At 42.6% G+C, this 26,517-nt stretch overlaps 1 long non-coding RNA gene across 4 annotated transcripts in view; it reads left to right on the forward strand.

Annotated features, from left to right (window-relative positions):
- The window catches only part of LOC116783383, a 43,448-nt gene extending 17,144 nt beyond the window's left edge, over positions 1 to 26,304 (forward strand). For 2 of the 4 annotated variants that reach the window (XR_004355666.1, XR_004355660.1), the window contains exon 4: positions 25,074 to 25,263. This is a non-coding gene — a long non-coding RNA (uncharacterized LOC116783383). Of the gene's footprint in view, positions 1 to 25,073; positions 25,264 to 26,183 lie in introns of those variants that run through there. The other 2 variants (XR_004355662.1, XR_004355665.1) reach the window with 2 other exon arrangements.
- Positions 26,305 to 26,517: the final 213 nt, after the last annotated feature.

Here is a 26,517-nt window from a genome sequence, read left to right on the forward strand (position 1 = left end):
CCAGCTTTCCTTCTCAGTGCTGTGAGCTGGATGTTGACTCTTCTGAGTAAACTGGTGATTCATATGAATATGCTCAGCTATGTAGGAAGAGTCACAGATCAGTAATATGAAAATGAAGGTTATTTTTTTTTCCAAAGAATCTTTTGAGAAGTTTTACTTTGATTTCTTTGAAAATCTTTTATTTCCTTCTCCAGATCACAAACAGAAAATCAGATGTGTTTATTATTTTTTACTAGCTTAAAAATTATAGTTTCAAGTGTAATTTCAGGTGAAAAGCCCTCTTCCAAGTTAGGAAAATAGTAAAGGAGGTTTTATAGTGGTGCTTATTTCAGTATTTCTTTCTTTCACTGTTTCTCTCTTCCCCAGCATCTCCAAGGTCTTCCTCTCTCCTTCATCTCTCTGTCTCTCCGAAAGGGGAGAGTCTCCCAAAGATTCCACTTGCTTCCCATTCTGCTTCTTCCTGGCTCTGAACATGTCACCCCACCCTGTGGTGTTTGCCTCATTGCAGTACCTCTCTCAGTAGTTTCTCTGGGGATGTTTCTCACCTTCAGACATCTCTGTACCTTTCTGTAGGTTAGGCTTTGCTAAACAAAGCAAGAAAGCAGATTGTCTTACATAATGATATCTTCAAGTCAGAAGGCTTTTGGGGATACAGTGGGAAGAGTCATTCAGAGCTACCCTCCACAGAAAACTCATATTCAAAATTTGTGCTTTGTCTGTATCCTCCACATGACCAGAGACAACCAGCATGGGAAGGAAGTGGACAGCAGCATAGGGATAGAACCTCATTCTGGATGCATTACCTACATACATACTGGGACAAATCATATTTGTTCTGGGAAAGTCATTATTTCTCCTGGGCTGGCAGCAGCATGCTGCCTGAGTCCTCTGTCGGGCAGTCCATGGGGAATTGCCTCTTTCTTCCTCCTTGGCATCAGGGAGCATCTGCCACTTGCTTCAACGCCCAAGGGGCAGAGGATGCCATCCATCGTCGGCTGGGGGTTCTGAAAGCAAATGTGTTCAGGCGTGGGAGGGAGTTGCAGAGTGGCAATTGCCTGTATGGCACGTGCATACAGTTTGCCATTACTTCCTCTTCTGTTCTGGTGATTTATGGACCAGTGAATTTCTCCAGCCTCATGCACTGAGTTTTGAAAAGCGTTATTCACATTTGCAGAGGGAAGTACATAAATTACTGGCTTAGTTATGCACTTGGTGAGACCTTCTTTTAGCTTTGAACAGCACATTTATTTTAGATCATGTTTTCTTGGGCAGCAGGGACATGCAGAAGAGGAAAAGAAACATGATTCCTGGAAATATTTTAATGTGGTGATATTAGCAGGGTTCTCAGGGAGGAGAGGCTGAGCCATGGGAACTTCAGAGCAGAAATCCCTGATGGGGTTGAGATGGGGGTATCTGAGCCTTGGGGTGGGAGAACAGGAAGTGTAGGGACCTTCATGGAGGAAGGATTGGATGATGAGGGCTCTGTGGTGGAAGCAAGACAGCTTGAGCTGAAGGCAAATTTGGGCTTGGGTCCTGGTACCATGTGTTGCCTAGCAAGTTCAGGTGTAGTGAAGCAAGTTCAGGTGCGCTGTATTTTCCTCTTCCTTCAGCTAAAAGCAAGCACTTCTTGCACCACCGTATTTCTAGGCCAGAAGCAGCAGCTCGATTTGGTGAGCAGCTCAGTTTCCCTGCAACAGGATGTGCTTTCGGGTCAAGATGTTAGTAATTTTCTTTTTTACAGTTACATAATGATCAACATGAGCTGACACTATTAAGTTGCAATAGCTCTTGTGTTCAATAACATGGGAAAACAGTGCAGAAGAGTTAAATGATATGTACAAGAAATATCACTGGTGCCTGCTGCTGGGCTTTTAGCCACACCCCTCTCCCAGGGAAACTGGAAGACAGAGCTCTTGCAAAATGACCTAACCACCACGATACAGTCAGAGGGCTCCTGACCATAATGAGGGTCCTATAAATTGTCTGGATTCTGCATGATCCAGAGGTGTACTGCTAATGCCTCAAACAACCCAAGAAAGTGCATAGCTAGTTACATGACAGGTCCAGTACTTCACTTGGAGTGACAGATTGTATTTTTCCTAATGTAAAGATTTTTTTATAATTTTTTTTTGAAGGGGAGGGAATTTTACAGAGAGTATAATATTGTGTCATTTATATGGGACATCAGAGATGTGCTTCACTCCAGCTGAAGAGACACTCAGTAGTAACACAGTCCTTGCTGTCAGTTATTGCTTGCAATTCTGCCAGGGAATTTCACTTTTAGATAAGTCCTCTTGTAGATATAATTTAATAAAAGGGAAGGCAGCAGGAAATCATAGTGCAGGACGGGAGAGACATAAAGGACTGCAATGCTCAGAGAGACGTGGATAAAAGCTCTGAGAGCTCAGCCACTGCGTGCCACGACCCCATGCCCCATGCACACATGCAACCTTTATCACTTGAAAAAGCAATAAGAAAATAGATACAGACCTATTGAATTTTATCAATTGCTCCTTACGCAGTCAGACAGGTATAGGCTTAATTGTTCCAAACTCGAATGATTGGTGTGCAGCTAACGAGCCCTATGGGCAGTGGAAGAGCCCTGTCTGCCCCCTCTGGCAGGGGAGGGGGAGTGGAGGGAGGGATGCAGAGGGTGCAGGGGATGGAGGAGTGCACGGATGCTGGGCACCTCGAGAACCCAGTCCACCTCCCGGGGATTTTTCCCAGCAGATGTCACTGTTCACCCATCAAATAAAACCAATCCCAGGCAGTAAAGGACCTTTGGAAAAAGCCACTGCAGGTTATTACTTAAAAATGAAATACACTGCCTTAGAAGAACATTTCCACTTGGGGCTAAGAGAGAGAGCAGTTTATTTTTATAAAGATGGCATGGGATGGAAATCTGCTGTAAACCTGGAGGAGAGCATTACTGGGGGAGCTGTGCCTGCAGCAGCCCCTGGCCCTGCACTGCCATACCTAGCACACAGCTTTAGGGTGGGTGACGGGAGGTGGATGGGCACCTCGGAGGGTGGATGAGGAAAGTTTTAGCTGGTCTCACTAATGTTCCTGCACTGCAAGGTTTAGTAGGATTTAATCATGACTAATAATTTAGTGATTTAATCATGACATAATTTTGTGTATTAAATCATGACTAGCCCTGCCCATGCTTTATTTATTCAATATATAGGTCCTTATGATATTATATAGATACAAAATTCATATTCAATATTGAAGGAGCTGAACTCTCTTTCCCTCAGTACATATATTAGCCATGAGCAATTTGAAACTAGGCAATTTCTACTAGAAGCAACTTACATCCTTATTCTCTTTTAAAGGTTTTCAGGGATACTGTTCAGTAATCATCACGAGAAAGGCTATTAGGAGAGCTTTGTTTTTCATGCGGTATGTCAGAGCTGTGCCTGGCACACAAGCAAAGTATCACTGCAGAGATATGCAGATACAACAATAAAGAGGCTCAGACACCCGAGTGACAGATGAGCAGAAATGCTGCACTGCACACAGGAGATGATGGGTAGCCGGGATCTTGCTGGCCTAATGATGGGGCTGTAAATGGGATAAAGGGTGTGTTCAACATGGGACATCAGAAATGTTCACAGTCGTGTAGTTGCAAATTTCAGCCTTGTCGATTTTGCATTTTAAAACAGGCGAGAAGGAGTGCATCAAGAGAAAAGCAATCATCTTACTGCTGGGATATCATTAGCCTCTAACGTGTAGGGGCACACAGCACAGACCGGCAAAGGGCAAAGCTGTGTGCTACACTGCTTATTTCAGCCCCCCTGTGTGCAGAGCACTCGTGATGCTACAAAATGCCTTGAAGAAGGGCTTCATTACCTGAAAAAGTGTTCAGTTTTTTTCAGTTCCAAAATCCTGGCTTTTCCCTCCAGCCTAAACTCCCTTGTCTCCTCACCCCACTGACACCATTGTACTTTCATAACTATAGCAGGCTCCAACCGGGAAGAAGTTTAGACTCTTTCCCCCACTGCCCTACATGAAATTTGATGCTGAATCCCTCCTCTCATCTCAGTTTCCAGACTGAATTATTCGTAGTCATTTAAACTTGTGTCAGCATTGTCTTTTCAGGTGAGGAACTCCTCTGCCCTTCGGGAGATATTTCTAGAAAAGCAATAGAATCCCCCTCTGCCTTTCTGTCCACAGGATAAACAACCTGGCCTCTCTCGTCTCTGCCTGTTGGACTGGCTCCCCAGCACAGGCCCTCTTATCAGGTTCATGTGGGTATTTCATGTTCCTCCTTGTAAGGGGGATGAGCAGAAGTAGAATGTTGTGCTCACCTGTACCCTGTACCAAGCATATTTTATTCCTCTAAAGAGCTCTTGATGGAAAAGTTTGAGCTGTTCATGACGTCTGAAAGCAAGTATCTGTATTCAGACTGAAAGGCATTGCTAAGACACTCCACGAGATTGCCTCAAATGTGATTTCCTTGAGGAACTGCACTGGTGATTTCCTCTTAGCCTGACAGCTCTCCTTGTGGAGCTGCTCCATTGTCCACTCCAAATCGTGCTTCATCTATCTGGTGTGTCCTGACAGTAAACTCTATTTTTGACATTATGAAACAGCAATGAGGGTGACTGTGTGGAAGATGAGACGTGCAAAACATACCATGGATGGGCTCGACCATTGCTATTTTTTTCATTGTTCATGAAGCCTCAATAGAAAAACAATTGGTTAAGCAAAAGAGTCATTGAGTACCCAAACCCTGTAAACCACAGGGCTGGATTCCTGCCATGAGCTCTGACCTTCCCTCTAACTCATAAGGGGTTTCCATCAACTTTGGCAGGAGCAGGAAGAGTTTGTTACAGAAAACAGTGAAGGCAGATCATTTTGGGGGCAGGGAGGGGATGCCTGTGAGATACTGATGAAGGGGAAGAGGACAGAGCTGGTTCTCTCCAAGGTGAAGGAAGGAGGAGCAGGGTGATTTTCAGGTGCTCTTGGGGTCCAGGGTAACTCTCCTCCTGTCTGTGTCTTGCTGGATAGTGGATGAACCACTTCAAAGGTCATTTTCTCAGAAAGTGGTGGAGTATTTTACTGGGGCTGTGAAGTGATAAGGTACTCCCTCATTGCCTGAGTCTTACCCTGCCTGAAATCAGATTGCCACACTTGCTGGCTCTCAGCTCAGCCAAGAACCATCATAAATTGCCCCTCATCAAATGCAAAATGCTTGTCTGGCAGAGCTAGAGAAGACATATTCTGTTCCTTGGGTTTTGCTGTGACTAAAATACATTGTAGTGAATAAATCAGCCCCTGGAGAGCACCTTGTTTGGGAGAGGAATTTATCAGTGTTGGAGGTGTAAATTAAATGCAGTGAAGACCTGGAGTCAGTGGAGAGGGGAAGATCAGCACCTGCAGGTCATGTTGGTACAGTGTGTGCTCCTCTGGCAGCACCAGAAAGAGTTTGGCTCTCCAAAGAGGATTTGGTATCAGGCACAGCATAACCCACTGACTTTAGCTGTGTTGTCAGACTGGATCTAAATAGCATCACACTAAAGACATAGTATGGGCCTCAGCTCTAAGGTTCAGTGATTTGTAGTTAGATGTGTACATGTGTACACCCAACAGTGAACTGGGTGTCCAAGTCCTCTTCTGCTCAGTGGAGTTCAAGGGCTAAATTCAGGCCTCTCAATACAGGTATTGGGACCCATGGTAGACCCAGGTCCTTCTGGAGTGACAGCTGAAGGCATCTGAAGTGGTCCTGGCAATGGCACTAACCCCACCCTAACTCACACCGAGGTGTCTGGACGGAGGAATCTCACCCACATTGTAATCAAAATACAGTGAAATGAGGCCACTACTGCATCTTCAAAAGCTCCTTTATGGACATTTACTCAATTAAAGCAAGTTGTGGTTGGCTGAACACTCCTGAAGTGCTGCAGGCTCCGCTGGTGGGTTTAGGTGGAAGAAGTCTGTCAGCGCATGCCCTGGGCTCCTGTACATCCTGGGGATGACCCAAGGGAAAGGTTTTGGACTAGCAAACTGATGTAAAAAAAAAAGTATGTAAATTGTTTTTGATGGAAAGCTTGTGCTTTGCTAAATTATACTGTTTAATGAAAAATACCACCTTCTCACAATAAAATGCAGATTTTTGTTGTCAAAAGCCAGGTTATATAAAATGAGCACAGAGACAGGGTACAAGGATTTCTTCATGTGGGATGCTGGGTTGTCTTGTGGGGTGGATCGTCTTAGCTAGCTGCTCATACCATAGCAGCAGCAGAAAAAGGAGGCTCCTGAATCAGTGCTGTTGTGAAACACAGCAATACTCACAGCCAAAATTTCAGAGGAAAGCTCATATTTTGTCTGAACATTTCCATGGAAATATCCATAAAACCTTTTCATTTATTTACATATTGATTGAGGAAATAGTTTGTTTTGTGGCCAGTCTTTGGGAGGACCATCCTGGAAGAGGCAAGGACTCCAGCTGGTGTTCAGCAAAGCAGAAGGCAGGAGCAGTCGTGTTTCAGATGGCAGTGGTCATCAGTGTCCAACCTGGAGTTACAGGGGAGACTTACAAACACCAGGCAGAGGGGGAAGCACAGAGGTTGGCCTTACAGGCAGACAAGATAACATCTTTTCAGAGGTGGCTGTAAGCAGAGATAAAATGAACTAATGGGGGGAGAAATGGGCTTTAAGAGGCTTGGAAAAGTGAATTACAGGGTTCACAAAGGAACTTTCTGTGAGAATATACACAGTTTTTTGAAAGGCAACTGAGAAAATCAAGGCACAGCTACCAGGTGAAACAAAAACCAGCTGTACTGTTCCTGCCATTCCTCTGTGGGAGGGATCATTAAGAGAGTTCTCTCCTTTACTTTACCACTTGTCTTCATGAAGTATGTGTGAAGCACAGAAGAGACTACTGCTGCCTCAGTCCAGAGGAAATTGGTCAATATATTCAGAAGAACATTCTTTGCTAAGAAAAAATGGACATACAGGAAAACCATCTGATTGTGTTAGCCTTGTTTCCTTCAGGCTAATAGTAAACCCATAATGTTCACATCTATAGATGGGCCTGCTGAGCCTCCCACTGGACTTAGATGGACCTCGACTTGCTTTGTGGATGTTAAGAAGCCAAAACAGGTCACAGCCTCTTGAGGTGATAGTTTAAAAGTGTCTTTTACAAAGGATGTGAAGAGACAGAGAAAGGTCATGCATTGTTCAGGACACACTGAGGCAGTCAATGTTCTTGCTCTCCTGCTGTGACTGTGGCATCACAGTACAAGAAGCATTTTGGTGTGTGATACTCAGTTTTACAAACATATGAAACCATGAGTGGACCAAAATAATCAGAAATGGAAGCTCACCTAAAATAATTAAAAATGCACAGTGTTGCTACTAAAAATTTGCATTTTAAAATTTTCCTAGTAGTGACACAAAAGTCTTGCCCAGCACTTAACACCTGCAGACAGTAACAGCTGCATAATCTCAGCAATTATGCAACTAATGTTCTAATGAAGCAAACTCAATTTAACTTTCCCTCATCCTTTCCCTCAGCTAGAAACTTGGTGCTAATAAAAAAGCCTATCTGTGTTTATTTAAAAAAAAAAAGAGAAATGTTTGTGACACCATTTAAACCAAATGAAGAAAATAGAACTGAAGACAGAGCTCTACTGCCTTATATCCTTCCTTGATGCTGTTAAAGGACAGTGCAGTAAAAATCTGGGCTGATTTACTGAAAATGTGGGATTTGTTAGTTTTTTTCTACCAGGGGAATCCAGACTCTGCTGGTTTAAAGGTAAACCAGCAGGGGAAATGAACCCAACTCAAAAGAGAGATTATAAATCAGAATAACAATTTAATAAAATAATACAATAAGTACGATTATACAGACAAACAGTTGGTTTTAACCCACAAAACCCAAATGTATAACCCAGCACCCTGGGGTATGAACAGAGTGGTGTTTGTTGAGCCCCCTGAGTCCAAAGTAAAAGGAGAGGGGAAAACCTGTTGGTGAGAGTGCTGTTGCAGTCTGGTCAAGAGTGGTGATTGCAGTCTGGTTGAAAAGTGGTGGTTGCAGTCCAGTCGAGACTGGTGGTTGCAGTCTGGTTGAGAGTAGTGGTCTGCAGTCTGGTTGAGAGTGGTGGCCTGCAGTCTTCCTCTGGATCCCACGAGTGGTTAAAAAAGTCCCAAGACTCCAAGATTATATATCCTCCAGTTCAGGCAGGAATGCCCAGTACTTCCCTCAGGGCGGGGAGTTCCACAAAGGGTGTGAGGACAAGAGCACCCTCCTATCTCACAGGCCTCTTAACACCCAGTTTATAGCCTGAGGAGTCAGGCTGCTCTGGGAAGATGGTGTAAATGGTCTACTGATAACAGTTTCTGGGAAATGGCATGGAAGCGATAGAATACACAGTTTTGCGTTACACCCATACAGTGATGAACTGGTCCCAGCTGTTCTAACTAGGACACAGACGCATACAGTTCTTCACCACTCCAAGTGAAGAATTTGATTTTGAAACACAAAAGCTGTTTAATTCAATGCATGGCAGTAGAAAAGAGGGGAAAACTGCCCTTTCACAACTGCAACAACATGAAATTTGCCTGGAATCCACCTTCTTCCACAAAGTAGGGCAAACTTTGTTTTTCATTATAGGCTCTAGAATGTAATATATGTATCATCATGCACAAATGTCTCAAATAAGAACGTTTATGGCAGAAAACTTAATCCTACTCTAACGCTTATGGGACTATTGAACCAAAAAGCTAAGTTGTTCTAGGTAATTCCTTTTCCAGAGGTTTACTGATGGTTCTGCTAGTGAGAAACATCTTTCTTAGTACAGGCAGCACCAGACCTGAAAACAAACTTTAAGATAGAAAAGCTTTATATTTCAAATTAGTTTCTAAACATCTTAAATAGTCTATATGGTAAAGATATTTATGAAATGAATTGGATATATTCCAGCAGAATGTATCTGTAAGAAACTGTAAATCCAGTTGCATATGGTTCAAAAAAGCTGCCTTACATCTCTTTAAAGAGTAAAAATTGCTGTCTTCCTTGATAGGTGTTGATAGTACACTAACTGTAACCACACTTCTCATGGCCATGTGTGCAGACTGAGCGATGGTAGGAGGATGTATTCCAGTGTCTTCCTCTCCCAGCGTCTCCGTGCCCTGGAAGGAGCTGTGTTAGAGAGGGCCTTCGGAACGGTGTCGCTCCAGCATTTAACATCAATAACAGAAAAGAGTGGGAGGTCACCTTTGGGCACTTTGTGCTGTTGTATCCCAACTTGCAATGCATGCAAAAATGCCTGGCTTGTTCTGAGGGTCATACATGTGGAGTACTATCTACATCTTGCTGGTGTGAGGGGAAATTCCAGATTAGATAATTTTCACCCTGCAGATTCAAAAATAACATAGGCACTACTCAATGATAGTGGCAAATTGCAGCTTATTATTTTTATCTGCAGCTTGAGTCTGGCATTTTCCAGCCAGCACATCCCCAGCTTTGTATCCATTTGCTTTGGTTTTTTTTTGCCCACACAGGTGTAAGATTTATCCCTTACTTAGGACAAACTCTCAGCCCTATGAATGGGTCTGTTTGATTCCATTCCTCCAAACCACTTTGTGCTTTGTCCTCCAGATTCTTTTATAATTGAGCAGAGTTGATACTGATACACACGGTGGGCTAGATTCCATCATTCTTCTCAGTTGAAGATGGTCATAATTCAAGTTTTGGTGACAGGGTGTTGCCTTAGAAATGCTGAGTCATACTGTAGACTTCCAGTATTTGCTACTTCCCATTTAGAGCACTTAAAAAAAAAAAAAATCACTCACAGGTCCGTGTTGCCAGACACCCTCTAAATCTATGTGATGATATTTTCATTTACTTTTTATTTACTAGTTTAAAATGCCACCTTCTGTGATTTATGTCTTGCAGTGTTCACTAGGAGCCTTTAAATATATCATAGCAATGATTTATTAACATTTTCAACAATTCTCTATTGGAAGTGAGGTTTTGTGTGAAAAATCAGGAATTACTGCACCCTCTCTCACATCAGGCAATAACTTCTCAGTAATAAATTTTGCACCCAGACATATTTACCACTTCTTTAGTTTGCAAATGATGATCACGATTCTTAATGGTGCAGTGTTAATAATAATTAAAAAAAAAAAAAAAGACATAAATGGCTTTCCAGAATACGACTAAATAGGGCTGAATACTTTGTTCCAGTATCCAGGACTTTGCCAGCTATTACCAGGTAGTGAATGAACATTTATTCAGCTTTGAGAGGACCACAAAAGACACATGATTATGATGAATTTTCATGATTAGCTTCTGGTGTGTGAATGTTGTAGCAATGCAGTGTGCCTTCGGTGCAGTGCCCTCAATTTGATCTGCTGCTTTGTCTCTGTCCATCCACATGTAATTTCTTTGCTCCATTGCAGGGCCCAGTATTAGCCAAGTTCAAAGGAGAGTAGCTATAATTTAAGACTCTTATGCTTTCACTTGTTAGTCATCAAGATGAAATTAAGCACGAGAAAAAAAAATTGCTCAGAGGACTGGCTCTGGCTCTCCACGCCTTAAAATTACGTACGAAAGTGATTCCAGCATCAATGGAGAGTGGTAGGCAAACCCAAAGGGAAATAAGCCAATGTGATTCTGAATGGTTTTCAAAAGTGCCTCTCTGGTGGCTGCAGTGGGACCTAGGCATGCTGTGTTTCCAGCATGATGATGTTATGTGAGGTGAAACCATGCCTTGCTTCCCATGGTTTTCAGACCCATTCCCTCTTCAGCCTTTTTTCCTGATTATTGGTACTCCATCTGACTTCAGCTAGGCTTTGCTGTTTAGAAAATAGAGCCAATCTTCGCTAAGCTTATACTAAGACCAAAGTCCTCAGTGCTTTACAACATCTGAGAGGAGATTTTTTTTTGCCCCTTTCCAGGGGATTTTTTCCTACCTATGGCTTCCCAGTGCAAAATTACATCTGAGCATGTAGAGAAGAAGTAATGCTCCTGAGGTCTCGTCTGGCAAGCTGACTATAGCCAAGGCACAGCATCCGATCGCCTTCACAGTTCATGCAGCTCTGCAGGTACTCGTGCTTCCAGAGAGAAGAAAGAATCAGAGTTAGTCTGTAGGGTTTAAGCCTTTCCATATAATTTCTCCGATTGAACATCCTTTCCAAAATGAACGTATAATCAGCTTTTAATTCTTGTTGCAAAAAGAAATGAAAAAACAATCCACCTATTTTTTGAGTGTACTACGTGAGACAAGAAGAACCATAATCCTACAGACAAATAAAAGATCTTTTTGAACTATGTCCATGACATAGGATGTATAAATCCCAGCTTTGGAGCTAGTTCTTCTGTATTACAAGTGAACTAATTGGTGCTGGAATCGTAGCCATCTATGAAGTTGGATTAGTTGTAGAACAGTCATTGTCTGTACTAGACAAGTAGTCAGGGTTTGGGTTTGTTTGTTTTTCCTTTTCTTTCGTAATATGGACAATTAGATTCTTTCAGCTCTTACTGGCTCTGGTTGGGATGAAGTTAGCTTTCTTCACACCAGTCTGTATTGTGAAGGAAGAAGATTCAGGATGGGAGAGGTTCCAGGCGTAGAGAAAAACATGCAGCAATTGACAGGACTTTATTATATGGACCTTACAGTTATTATATGGACTTTACTGTTTTTATGTGGTTTCATTGTATCCACACTACACAGTGCACAGCCAGGGCATGCTCGGGCTTGCCATGAGTTTGCCTGCACCCTGCTTCCCTGCTCCCCTCTCTGATAGGCTGCAGAAGCTGCAGAGAGGAGACAGTTACCATTCGCCCTCTCCTTCCTCAGTTCCTCCCACATTCCTTCCCCTTTGCCTGTGTCCCTACCCTGATTTGTTCCCCCATTTGTCTGTCTCATGCTCCACCCCATGTTCTAGCCCTTTCCCCGCCTGAAACCCATAATACCTCTGGACACCTCAATAAAGTATTCCAGTTGCACCTCTACCTTGTCTCCGGACCTGTCCGTGCTGTGTCACGGCCCCATCCCCCTCGGACCGTGGCACTGTATAGTCCTGGGCTTTGCTTTTGTGGCTAGAACAGTACTGAGAAGATACCAGTGTTCTGGCTACTGCTGAACAATGACTGTACAGCATCAAGGCTGTCTTGACAATCCTCTCACCACAAAAAGGGCTAGTCTGGGCAAGGGGCTGGACGAGACAGGTGACCAAAGGGATATTCCATACCATATGCATTGTACTCAGCAATAAAAAGGGGATAATTAGGAAATAAAGGGGGAGAATGAGGAGACATCAGAGTTATGATGTTTATGTTCCTAAGAAACTGCTATATGTACTGAAGCCATGTTTTCTAGGGAGTGCATGGACATCTGCCTGCTGATGGGAAGTAGTGAATAAAATTTTCTTTTTGTTTTGTTTCCATGCACAGATTTTGATTTTCTTACTCAACCCATGAGCTTCTCTATCTTATTTTCTCTCTATGGAGTGAGACAGCATCTGGGTGGGTGTCTGGCAGCCAGCTGAGGTGAACCCACCACATCTTACCAGCACAGCATTCTGCCAACAACTACAAAAGCTTTCAGCTTTTGCGTGACTTCCCAATTGGGTGTTTGAGATTTTAACCACTGTATTACCACTGACAAATTGAAAGGTTAAGTTTTACTGTGAACTATGCTGAGTCTCAGTGGGGGCCATGATGACAGTAAGAGCAGGATGAGCCTTAAAATGGGATAAGGCAGAGAAAGCAAAAACAAAGGCAAATGCTGTTTGTGAGAAACAACAGGGAATCGATTCAGAAGGACTTTTTCTCCTTTAAACTAATGCTAGTTACTCTGCATCTCCACTGCCAGATCCCCAGATGAAGCTGCACAGCTCGAGGGCTTTTGGCTTACCCAGCTGCCCATGCCAGCATTTGGACAGCTGGTAGGTGCCACTGTGTCAGCACTATCCCTGACCGAAATATATACTCCTTACACAAAAACCAGAAAGCAGAGGAGATCCTCCAGGAGAGAGCTGGGGGAACAGTGCCTCAAGCTGGGTTTTTTAATGACAGAATCTATGAATAGCCCGAGAAACAAGATCATTAAACGTATTCTTGAAGGGATTTGCTGTTACATTTTTTTTCTTTTCTTAGTTTTCACAGAACCTCAGTGACTCACTTGAAAATTTTCCTCCTCCAACATCCCTTGTGTTTGACCTCAGAAACCTGGTCTTTTCCTTGTCCCTTTCCAGGACAAGGCCAGAGATAGCTGGAATTGGTTGGGTGAACCTGTCCCCATCAGGTTTTCTTATTGGGCATTTCAGATGTTAGGACAAGGTACACTCAGTTCTTAATATGCTAATAGACACGATTCCTTTATGTTACTAGTACAGACAGCAAGCTGTCCTTAGTCATTGATCTGATTAATAAGGCTGTTTAGGCGTCTAAACATGCCACCAGTGCCTTTGGGGATTTAGCAAAATTCCTGAACAGGATGAGATCATAGGTGCCCTGTATCCAGACCACTGCTGAAAGGGGCTGCAGGAGTGGATCCTGCAGGAGGGTCTTGCTCCAGGGGAGCCAGAGGAGCTGACAACCACTGCTCCTGCGCTGCGAGCAGCGTCAGGCCGGGAGGTGAGGCTGTTCAGCACTGCAGGCAGAAGCCACATGTCCAGGCGCTTGGCTATGCTGAGAGAAGTGCTGGTTGGTGGCCATACCCTTAGCATGAGGACTTGTGCTTTGCTATGTCCTTTTTTGAGTGTTGTAGGTTTGGGGGTCTTGCCTGCCTCAAACACATACTGTAAAGTAGTCTGGCTCCACAGCTTGGGGCAAGGGATTCAGTGTAAGGCAAGGCAAGGCAAGATAAGGCACTTCTGCTCCCTTTATTTTAATGGATTTTATGCATTTCAAGCTTTTAAGAAATGACTGTATAAAAAAACACATATAGTTCTGGAGCATGGATCGATCTATCTATCTATCTATCTATCTATCTGTCTATCTATTTATCTATCATCTACCTATTTCTGGAGCAGGCTTATGACTTTCATGTCCAAGATAAGCATCTAGCTGCTAGGACATAAAGTCAAACCCTCTTCTGTCACCTCTCTTCCTGACGAATCTTTCTTAGGCAAAGTAGAGGGTGTGGTGAAGAGACCCTTCCATGACACCACTGTGCCAGAAGGACCCTCCCATGGGGATTAGGAGATGAGAGATGGGCTAGTTTTCCAAAGGAGGGAAAATAACCTGGTACCCCATCCCTTAGGGAGACACTGACATAACTGCGATAAATTAGCAATATTTGTACAACGTTCAAAGCTAAGTTTTGCATTCACTTGTTTAGCCACAAAAACTGCTTCCAGTCTTAAAACTGTGATGATAAAACAAAGAAAGAAAATCAGAACAAATTCTCAGATTTGTTAAGTACAATATGAATTTTAAGAATATTCAACCAATAAGAAAGAGTCATATAAAAGTATAAAGCTACAGAAGTTACAGGTCTAATCAACTCTCACCTTCATTAAGATGACCTCAGGTGGCACATTCTAGCTGCTATCTCAGAGTACTACACCTTTTCTCAAAAAAGTACCAGTTTTCAGTGGGCTTTATATTTTTCTTGTACCATTCTACTGACAGAAGTGTGCAGTGTCAGCACTTTATTGTCTTTCATGTGATTTTCTTCCTCATGATATGATGAATATCCAAGGTTTTTAATTTCTTAAAATTGTATATAAATATATTGCCCAGGTAACTGTTTTGATACTTCAATGCTTCATTAATTTAACATCATAAGATTCTGTGATTTTTATTCAGGCTTTTAAGACTAGTAAAAATACATATCTGTGTTTTGTTCCTAGGGTTTATTAGCCACATAATCCCATGATTTCTCCTGAAAACTTCCTATGTATCAGATGATACATGAAGTGTCACATGAGTAGAAGGTGCAATTTGCAGTAACTCAGTTACTCCCACATAGTTTCATACTCAGTTACTCTATATCATAGAACCATAGAATTGTTTGGTTGGAAGGGACCTTAAAGGTCATCTAGTTCCAACCCCCCTGCCATGGGCAGGGACACTTTCCACTAGACTAGGTTGCTCAGAGCTCCATCCAACCTGGCCTTGAATACTTCTAGGGATAGGGATTCCACAACTTCTCTGGGCAACCTGTTCCAGTGCCTCACGACCCTTGTAGCGAAGAATTTCTTTCTAATATCTAATCTAATTCTGCCCTCTTTCAGTTTGATGATGTACTGCCAGACTTAGTGGTAAACCTGGCTTCTACCTCTTCTAAAGCCTATATGCTCAGGTGCTTATCTGGGTTGCTTAAGCTGGGAAAAAAAAGAAATCCTCTGTTAACTGCAATATCTTATTTTGACTGAGATTTTAATAATTTCCTTTGGACTCTGCAGTTTTACCCATCATGGTATCTGATAAATCTGACGCTGCTAAACTGTGGAGGTTATAAGCCTGTAAAACAGTGTGGCCTCAGCAAAAGCACAGTAGTAAAGTCTGGGAAAACTAGATGTTTCATAAACAAAAAGGAATTTTACTGTGTATGCTAAAAATAATGTAAGTGCACTGGCTGGGATAAGGACTCCCAGATAAGCTGAAGCAGCAAAGCAGAAATCTTCATTTGGCGATCAGAGACATGGAAGTGTTTGCAGGGAAAATTCTGGTGAGAATAGTTGCTGGTAGTGATTTCTCTGGCCCCAAAGCTCCCTGGTGCTTTTCTGAAGTTTCACAGTCTTTCGCTTAATTTCACATAGGCAGAGCAACCCACAGGATGGCCTAAAGCCTTCACCTTATGTGGACCTGCTCTCTGTTTCTCAGCACCCTTCCCATAATACACTCTTTCATTTTGTCCCCTCAGATTCCCCAGCTTTCAACTCAGAGACCTCAGGATCAATTTTCCAGCAGTGCAAAACAAATGTGTGCCAACCTAACTCAGTGTTGATGCCCTCTGTTAGAGAAAGCTGCTTCTGTTCTCGTTATATTCTATTTGACCCTGGGTTTTTTTGAGCCGCTTGGGGTACTCCTGTGCCTGTGCTAGTGTGTGGGTGTCCCTCTTGCTTTTACAGTTTCTCAGGAAGCAGAAGCCATGCTGAAGCCCACCAGAGTGATGCTTTTAGAGTGGGAAATCGATTCATGTGTTGCAGCCTCTGGGGAACAGCACAAGACTTGCAGGTGCAAAGGCAGCTGTGGTAGTGCAAGAGGGCTCTATGGGCTGGGGAGAAACAGACCTGGGATTGCTTTGTCCTTTCTGTCTTTTTTCAGCAAAATCTGGGGTGCAGTAACCCTATGAGATTACTGTGGCTTTGTTTCAGAAGAAAATAACCACTTGGCTCCAAAGGAAACCCAGGGAGCAAAATAATATTTGTTCATTTGCCTCCTTCTCTGGCAGAGGTGAAATGAACTTACACATAATGGTTTGATAACCTAACATTCACTGAATTTCGTGTAGCTGAACATCAGAAAACTGAATTTCTAACTCCAATGAGCTGTGAACTGGACGCCAAACTACCAGTATGGAAACTGTAATCATTGTAAACACATTAGGGTGAGAGTTACCACAATAGGTTAGACAAAGTGCCCTGTGCATGTTCTTTCCAGCATCCAGCAACCAATGCCAAGGGCAGGTAGAGAGGAAATATGGGATATTACCCGGCATGCTTTTACAGCTTCACTCTCTCTTCTTCAGGGATTTTCCTCAGTAAGTAGCTGCAGACAGATCATCATGTTTAATAGCCTTTGATGAAGTCTCATAAACTGATCTATCCCCCTTAAAAATGATTACTACTTCTTCACATCTCATTGTCTTGTGTCACTGAGTGCAGTGATACAGTTGTGTGCTAGGTTAAAAAGTTCTTCCTATTTTTGTTTTAATCCTTCTACTAGACAATGTCACTCTTCCCAGACAAAATAGCAAGTAGGGAACAGACTTTCCCTATTTGTTTTAGTGACAGTGTGTTGTTTGTGAAGTCCTGTATTATATGCTCCTTCAATCATACAATTTCCAAAGTGAATTCCTAGTCTCTTTAGTCATTGCCTCATTCAGAAGTTGTACCATCCTGTTGTCTCACCAGCACCACTTCCAACTGTGTTGCATTCCTTTTGAGTTGGCATGACCAGAGTGGTACTCAATATTCAATGAATATATACTCTGGGGATTCATACAATGACATAATAGTATTGTCTGGTTTTTTTTCCTCTATTCTTTTGCTAGTAATTCCTTAAATGCCTTTTAAACCACTGTTGAACATGGAGTTACTTCCAGAGAAGTAACACATTGTTTCAAGATTTCTTTCCTGACTGATTATACCTTCTTTAGACTCTGTCAGATATAGTTTCAGGTTTGTTTTTTTCCCCTTGTGCATTACTTTGCAGTTACTGACACTGAAATTTGCCTGCTGTCACCTCCATGTTGTGTAACCACTCTGCAGCTCTGCACCATCAGCTTGCCTCCAGCTTTTCCCTGCAGTTGAGTCTGACTGCTCTATATCACTCTGCGACCCCTGTGAACTTGTCACTTCAGTTACTTCCTTTTTCCTTTCCAGGTGATACACAGATATGCTATTGAATACAGGTATCCTCACTGGATCCTGCTGTGAAATTCACTTCATTGTGAACTTGAACCATATCCATGTCCCTTGTGTAACTTCTTCTCACTAGTCACTAATTCAGAAGAGTGTATTCTCACATATATCATGACAACTCAGGTGCTTAACAGTCTTTGGTGAGGAGCTTGTTCAAAGCCTTTTGAATATCCAAACATGTACACCTCCAAGACACCAACCCTTTGCTCGCATACTACTGTCTCATTTCTTTAGTTTGAACTGAATACCTCTCATCTTACATGAGCTCTTGAAAGATTTTCCTGCATGCATGTATAGGGTTTGAGGACCATTACTCATGTATAAATGCCAAAGAAGATCATTGGCAAAGAGTAACTACAGCTACATTTCTATTTACTCAGTAAGTTTAAGTTAAGTCACAACAATTGGCTTTGAATTTATTTACTTACATCATTGCAGTTTATTCAGCTGAGGGAAGAGATACACTTCTCCTTCATTGTCTGATAATTTGTGTTTTATCAGAGAGGTAGTTTCTTGATGAAGAAAGCAGGACAAAGGATATTTCCAAGCCCTCCTGTGTCATATTGCTACTGAACAATTCACTTGGTGACAAAGGCTGCACCTGAAGAACTGGTACCTGGGCCTCGAACTCTCTGTCTGTCAAAATAGAGAAATAATCACCTCCAGCCCATGCCAAAGATGTCACTATGAGCAGACAAGACACAGTCTTTTCACTTAATAACAGGGCAGATTGCAGACTTTGGCAAAACTTGTAATAAAAGGAGATTATATAAATATTTCAGTTTCATCTTTGTCATGCATGCATAAAGTGATTTAGAGTCTATAGTAAGGACGATATTTTTGTCTTCATGTGTCAGAATGATGTTGGCTTTGGAAATACCTCTGTACCAGAGCTATAAAACTCAAATAACCCTTGGTCTGCCAAGAGCCTGACAGGAAGGCAATTGGGAATGACTGCTATTATAAAGACTTTTTGCTTGTCCATTGATTCTCCACTTTTCCTATTATGTAAATGTGTAATTCACTGAGAAATTCACCTTTGGCTCTGGTGAAGAGGTGACATACCCTTGTTACACTAACCCATTTTCCATTGCAATTGTGGATGAGGTGTTCAAGCTGTCAGATTGCTTTCCTGATGTTCCCCGCAAGGGCTCTTGTTAACTGAGACTGTATCTTAGCGGGCTGAGTGTGATAAAACAGACATTCTCACTTGTGATCTTTGAAGTAGCATGTTTAAACTTACATGAGCCTCACAAAATAAAGCTAGTTGTGAATATAGAAAGGAGATACAATGTTAATACTTATCATAATATCACCCACAAGATTTGTCAATGGTTCCTCAGGATATTGTAACAGACAAGCAGCCTGAAGCCAAAAACCATCTGTAGAAGAAAAGGAATGGAAAGAAGCAACGTTTTTATCTCCTTATTGGACACAGAGCACCAAGTGGTGTCTAATTCCCATGCACAGGCAACAAGGATGGAGGTTTCACAGGGGAGAAGCAAGCGAGCTTTGAATGTCTTGGCTGTGGCTGGCGTGAAGGAATGATCTGAGCACCCTCCTGTGCCTCTTCTTTCAGTGCTTACCCAGGAGAGGGCAGGTGGGATGACTGAGGAAAAGATGCAAGAGGAATCAGAAACAATCTCAAAAGAAAAAAATAACTCAATTATTTTGGAGATATTATTGTTTAACCTAGAATAAAAAAAAGGTGAACACCAGATGCTATAGAGGAGGATCTCTATTGTTAAACATGTCCTTGTTAAGACAATTTATCTTTTTATAATATAATTCCATGATCGCCTATCAATGTTTTAAAGTAAACATTTTATTCTTAAATCTTGATTTGTGTTAAACCTGACTCTGAGTGATTTGGCGGGCAGCATATCGCTCCTCTGGAGGTCTGGTGCAGGCAAACCCAGGGACTGTGAGCCCTGACTAAGCGTCGAGGTCTCTGTGCATTGCTCCAAAAAAAGGGTTGTTCCTACTGCCATTGAAGTGGCATGGGTCTGAGTTCAAAGATGAGATCTGTAGGCTGGAAAAGAAGAAATGTGTCTTACAAGGGAAAACTAGGAAGTTCTTTGCTAAGGAAGAAGATGCTTCAGCCCTGAAGTTCTGCAGGGAGTTAGTAATATACCAGCAGACTCTCATGGACTTCAAAACTCACCTCAAGATTGTGATCTGATCAAAAGCCCTTTGGAGGACTGTCTTCACTTATTCCCAGGATTTTTAGAAACAGAATACCCATGCCAGGCTTCTGAATCTCAGGAATCAAGATTCTCTTGATTCTCTTCTGAATCAAGAAAACAAAGCCTTCCATGTTTGCAGTAACCATATCAGAAATAATGTAAACTACCAGAAAAGCCTCTCCTTCTCTCAAGGGTTTGTATTAGTTCATTATTACATGTATTTTGGGCCAAGAGGAATTGCCTATATGAAGTCATTAATTGTCTGTTAAGTCTTAAAAATTTTAGTCTGGGACACTGCAGGGTGTTGACCATGGTTAGATGCCAGGCACTCACCAAAGCTGCTCTATTACTCACTTCTGCAAGTGGGCAAGGGAGAGAAAATATAACGAGAGGTTCATGAGAGATAAGGACCGGGACAGATCATTCACCAAATACATCACAGGCAAAACAAACTCAGCTTGGGGATACTAACTGAATTTATTACTAAAATAAGAGCGGGATATGAGAAGTAAAATAAATCTTAAAAATATCTTCCCCCACCACTCCCTCCTTCCCGGGCTCTACCTCCTCTCCCCCCAGTGCTGCAGGGAGACAGGGAATGGGTGTTACGGTCAATCCATCACACGTTGTTCCTACTGCTTCTCAGGGAGAAGAGTCCTTCCCCTGCTTCAGCGTGGGGTCCCTCCCAAGGGAAATATCCTCTACAGACTTCTTTAATGTGAGTCCTTACCACAGACAACAGTTCTTTATGAAGTGTTCCAACATGGGTCACTTTTCCATGGGGTGCAGTCCTTCCGGCACAAGCTGCTCCAGTGTGGGTCCCCCACGTGTCACAAGTTCTAACAGTAAACTGGCCCCAGTGTGGGCTCCTCTCCTCATGGGTCAGCAGGTCCCTGCCAGGACTCTGCTCCAGCTTAGGCTTCCCATGAATTCACAGCCTTCTTTCAGGCATCCACCTGCTCTGGCATGGGCTCCTCCACAGGCTGTAGGTGAATCTCTGCACCTGCATGGTCTTCCATGGGCTGCAGGGGCACAGCTGCTTCACCCTGGTCTGCACCATGGACTGCAGGGGAACCTCAGCTCCAATGCCTGGAGCACCTCCACCCCTTCCTTCTCCACTAACCTTGGTGTCCACATTGTTGTTCATATGTTCTCACTCTGTTATTGTCTGGCTGCAATTACTGGGCAATAACTTTTTTCCCTTCCTAAATATGTTATCACAGAGGTGTTCCCATCATTCCTGATTGGCTCAGCCTTAGCCAGGAGCTGGTCCATCCTGGAGCTGGCTATCATTGGCTCTGCTGGACTTGGGAAAACTTCTGGCAACTTCTCACAGAAGCCGCTCCTGTACAAAAGGAGCTACAAAAGGAGCTAGTTGTGAATATAGAAAGGAGATACCATGTTAATACTTATCACAATATCATCCACAAGATTTGTCAATGTTTCCTCAGGATTGCTACAAAATCCTGGCTACAAAAACCTGGCCAAGAAAACCCAGTGCAGCTCATGGTAGAATTTTAAACTTGCCAGCTGCAAAATGCACCACTCTTGTTGATAGAGTCAACCTCCACCCATACTTGCTGCTATGATTCTTACTGCTCTTCATGTTTAAAGATGGTTTTTGTCACTGGGATATGTTTATTTCAAAGCATTTGAAGAGATTGGTTTCATGCAGATTAGCATAATTATTAGAATGGTGCTTATTTTACTGATCTCTATTATGCAACTGTTCATTCTTGATCATTAATAATCATTTCCTTTTGATAGAAACACTTCCACAGCAACCAATTTTAGTGCTTTGTGCAAACACAGGATTATGAATTCCAATGGGGAATAAACAGCAAGACCAGTGGAATTTTAAACACAAAGAGCTTGTTTTCATGCAAATGCGGAAAATTCTATGCTGGAGAAGCAAAAGTTCCTTCCAATTAGAATGTTTTTCAACAATTTTCATAAAATGCCTAAATTAAGAACTTAGCACTTGCTGGAGCAGTACGTCTCATCTGGTGTTCTCCCTCCGGCAGCAGCCAGTGTCAGAAACATGTAATCACAACTCCTCCCCAGAACCAGTTTCCCTGAAAAGGCTCATCTGATGTCATGTCTAGTCCCGTCTGCCTAATTAGGCAGGACTCCAGCCATCTCCAAGAAGAGTTTTTTATTGAGCAGATACAGCTGAAAGAGGATGCCCTGACTTAGTTATTTGTTTCCTGGCTATCTTTGGCAGTGTAAAAGCTGGAGCAAATGGTGTCTCTGTCCTGCAAATACTTAGGTGTATGATTAATGCTGTGCACTTGATGAGTGTTTTTGTGTCTAACGATAAGCAGAGGACAAAGAATTTGCAGAACCTGGTACACATTTGCTCTTTGCTCTACAAAGGGTGGTCTATCTTTGAGAGGTGAACTTTGCAGTTTCTTTTAAACAGCTGATGATACGTAGGCTTAAACTGGAATACTATATATAGTACTCAGGTCAAAATCTTCAGATTAGAATAAGACATATTACAAAAATATTTAATTTTTGTTTTATCAATCAAGAAATTTCCTCTGCATTTGCAACTCCATTTTAGTATTTATATAGTGGGATTTTTTTTTCCTGAACAAATACAGCCTTGTACCCCCAATCTACAATAATGATTGATTCAAATAAAATTTCTGTCAGCAAAAACAATTCCAAGGGTAAATAGCAATTTGCTAGTGTGTGCTTTAAATAAGCTTTATTTTGTTGATGTTGTATGTGATTATTTGGAAAAGACATTTTATTCCCGAAGAATCAGCTTGTGTTGTGAGGAGACTTGATCACCTCACAAAAGCAGACGTGGGGTTACTTTACGGTAGAAAAAGAGAGTATAACCGTCTCATGGGCCCATTTGAAAGACACAGAGAGTCAAATCAGAGAGGGTCCATTCTCCAAAGGTCAGCTGTGCTCCTGATGTCTAGAGAGCTAACAGATGCTTCTCTGCTGAGATGAATTTCCCTCAGTTTCAAAAAACAATTTAGGGTGGTGAGGCAAAGCGAGTATGGCACAGTATATAGATGATTTCTTCTTTGAGATGGATCTGTGGATTTCTTGTGTGATCTAAAGAAAATTACTTAAAAACGAAAAGGACCAAAACCCCCACTGTGGCAGAAGTTGTGTGTTATGGGCTCTGTGGGGTGCAAGTACAAGGTACCAGGAGGGCTAAGCCACGAACCGCTCACGCAGCCCCATGAAGACTGTGTTACATGAAAAGATGGCCCTGAGGTGTGCTGGAGGTCGGCAGGGATGTGCCTGGGACCTGGTCAGTGCTGCTGGAGTGTGAACCCTTTGCTGGGGTACAGGACAGCCCAGTGCACTCCCGAGTGAACCTGGAAAGACAAACCTGGATCAGTCCCTGGATGTTGCTGCTCCTCAAAGCACAGGTGCTGGACTGAAAGCAGTGCCGGAGTGTGCTCAGTAGGTGAGGGTACCAGGGCTAAGAGACCTTGAACTTTTAAACACTGTGCTGTTGTGAAGTTGTGAAAGGAGCAAAAACCTCATGGGTCCCACTTATCCCAAGTGTAACATGGCTGAAATCAGAGTGCTTGGCCTCTTGGTTTTGATTTCCCTCATACGACAATGTCACAGCTACCTCTTAACTGCCTGGATTTATTAACCTCATCAGTTTTTCTCATCTATCCAAAGGGATTCAGGGAACTTAAAAACCAGAACAACCACTTGGTCTGTAAGGTAACTGTGTCTTAACCTGCCAGCTCTGACTGTACAGGGCAGACTTGGAATTTCACAGCCACCTCTGCCTCATCAAGGGATTCTAGAAGCAATAATTGAAATACAGGTGTGTTTTCCCCTCAAAATAATCCCCCTGAAAAATTCCTTTACAATTTCTGTAATTATTCTGCTTGATAAGCTCTGATTCTTTCTGTTAGGATGGCTCTGCCTTTCCCAGAAGAGAGCACCTCATCCTGATCTAGCTGAAGGCAAGGGCATTTTTGGCACTCGTTGTGATGGGAGCAGATGCAGACTTGCAGAGGGTTCTGTTTGGGGACCTCGCAGTTCAGCAGGGCTTGCCTTGGCTGCCATGGTGCTTTTGCCTCAGTGGAGTTGCTTTAGTAATGCAAATGGTCCCTTCTATTTCTTCTAGAGCAGCAGTGTCAGTAAGGTCAACTCATGTAATTCTGGGACATCTGGTGACAAAATGCTGACTTAGGAGCAGGACTAGTCCCCAGGCACAGATGCTTTAGTATGATTTGCAAGCCTGGCACACGTCTGCAGGTTGTGCCTTAGCAGCAAGCAGACAGTGTGGCACAAATAAAAAGCAAAGGTTTTTATTTTAAAATTTTCCCCCCTTTCTTTTGTTTCCTTCTTCTTCACATAAGTCTTTTAAAACAGGCTGCTGCTTTTAAGCCCAAATTGGTTTGTACTTCTTCATAGGAAGGCATTGCACTGTCAATGTTGGTAGCTACTGGGCTGGTCATGGCTTTTTTCCACCTCTGCTTGCTGTTCTGCAGTGGCCCTAGTAGTCCTGTGTCAGGCTATTCATGAAACTATTTTGTTTCTCCTCAAAGCAATTGCAGATTTTAATTTTTGCCTTTTATTCACTCATTAGAAAAATTCTTGACAACCCTAAAGCTCTGCCACCTCTTGCTATGTCTGGAAGTTTCTGGCAGCTTGGTTATGATGCTGACTTGAAGAGCATGCTCACGGGACTAAAAACCACCACATTTTCTTCTTCACACTTATTCTCTGTAGGAGCAGGGAAATATCTTATGTGCCATGCAGGAATGGGGCTCTCAGGAAACCCATAACTGCAGGAGAAGAGGATTCTATGAGTACAGTTTGACCATCCCATCTTCACCTACACATACAGAACCTAGTGGACAGTGTTGTCTACTGATGAGTAAATTAGTCACTGTCAGCCATAAAGACACTCCATCTGTGTCTTTACACAGGATTGTGGAATGGGGGGCATCTTCTACTGTGACCTATTTTTTATTTAATAGTTGTTTGTGTTTGTGTTTGTGTTTGTTTTCAACACTTTTTTATTTTAGTAATTATGCTGCATTGTGGGCAGTGATAGTTTGAACTTGAAGTTTCAACAGCACAAAAGAGATCCCATACTGGAGCTGATCAGGAAAGCTGAAACTACAAATAAAGAGCTTGATCTTTTCCCACTGCTGGAACTTTTTTTTCCTGATTTTGCATTATTATTTACTTCCTGCCCTTTTGACTCTCGCCAGGGATAAACCTACTGACCTCATCAGCAGATGTATTTTTAGATGTATTGTTTCTAGCCAAAAGGTTGCAACAGAACAGGCTGCTAGCACTTGTTACTTTGAATTTGTGCTTTTTATGTTTCAGAATACAAATAACTGCAGCCTTCAGCGCCTTTGAAGGAGATGGCCTTGCTGCTCTTCTGTTGCTCTTTTACGGACTGCCTTGACAGATGAAAGTTATCTCTGCCAATGAAACAATCTTGGGTTTGGCCACTTTTGATCTGTAACATGTTTGATATTGTTTATAACACTGCTAAATAAACAAAATTATTAGCCTGGATTTGACTCCCTTTAAAACAGAAGCAAATACTGTGTTACACAGAAATACACTTTTAATAATTAGTACTTATTATGCAGCATCACAGAGCCACTCACTGTCAGAATGCACACTGGCTCTGCTCATGCCTCATGGTTAACCTGTGCATTTTGTTACTTGAGTGATAATGCTACAATACAAAATGTGTCTGTAAAGCTGTGATACCAGCTCATTCCTGGACCTCATTCTCCAAATCACAATTAATTTTGAGTTATGTTTGTTTAGGGAAAAAAAAGTGGAAAGAATTGAGAAGCTATTATAGAGGACCCATTTGTTTAATACTCTTCTGCAAGCTGGTGGGACAGACCACTGATAGCTATCCATACACCATACCCTCCCCTGTTCTACTGCTTTGTTGGTCATAAAAGCATGCCCCTAATTTCCCACACAAACGCCACCAGGCGGCTGTATCTGTCAGCTGTAGGTTAGGAGGTGTTTTGGGTAGGGGACAGCTCTTGGCTGACCAAGGCTGTCACATGATGTCTGCATGCCAGGCTCTCCTATGATAGTGTAACTGTGGCTGCAAAGTTAATGGGAACTAAGAGTAATGTCTTTCAAACTACCAGGAACAACAACAAGACAAAAATTGTGACAAAACACAAAACGGAGGGCACAAAATCATTTAGAAACTTAGGATGCTGTGGGATTTGGCCCTTTAACATAATTAACTTTTCTCTGACCTCTGTTCCAGGGTTATTTAGTTCTGGTATTTTCAATAGTAAAATAGAGCATTTTCATAGAATAGAGGCCACTTAAAAATTAACTTAAAAATAATGAGGGGCAGCCCTCAAATAGTTACACTGAACAACAAATGAAAAAATGCGCTAGCTGATGGTTATGTGGACACGTGGACAAACGCCTCCCTCTCTTCCTCTTCAGGGCACAGTCTCCTTGTGCTGGGTGACCCCATCATTGATGTTCCAGGTGCAATGAAAACACACTTTTGGGCACACTTCTTGTGGTTTTGGGCATCTCTCTCCTCCAGCTCTCCTAAGGTGTGCAAGGTTTAAAGGTAAGGTGATGGAGGATGACCCTGTGGATGCTGTGCCACCTCCTGCTGGCCCAGCCCCAAGCCCTTGGTGCATCCCAACAGCATCTCTATTTGAAAAAACTGCTCCTGGGGTACAGCAGAGGGAAATTGGGTTTGCCTCGAATGGGGAGGCATGTCCTACACACCTGGCACAAGTACCAGCCTATGGCAACCTTGAAAAGG

Source organism: Chiroxiphia lanceolata, chromosome 2 (genome assembly GCF_009829145.1).
Source record: "Chiroxiphia lanceolata isolate bChiLan1 chromosome 2, bChiLan1.pri, whole genome shotgun sequence".
Lineage (NCBI taxonomy): Eukaryota > Metazoa > Chordata > Aves > Passeriformes > Pipridae > Chiroxiphia > Chiroxiphia lanceolata.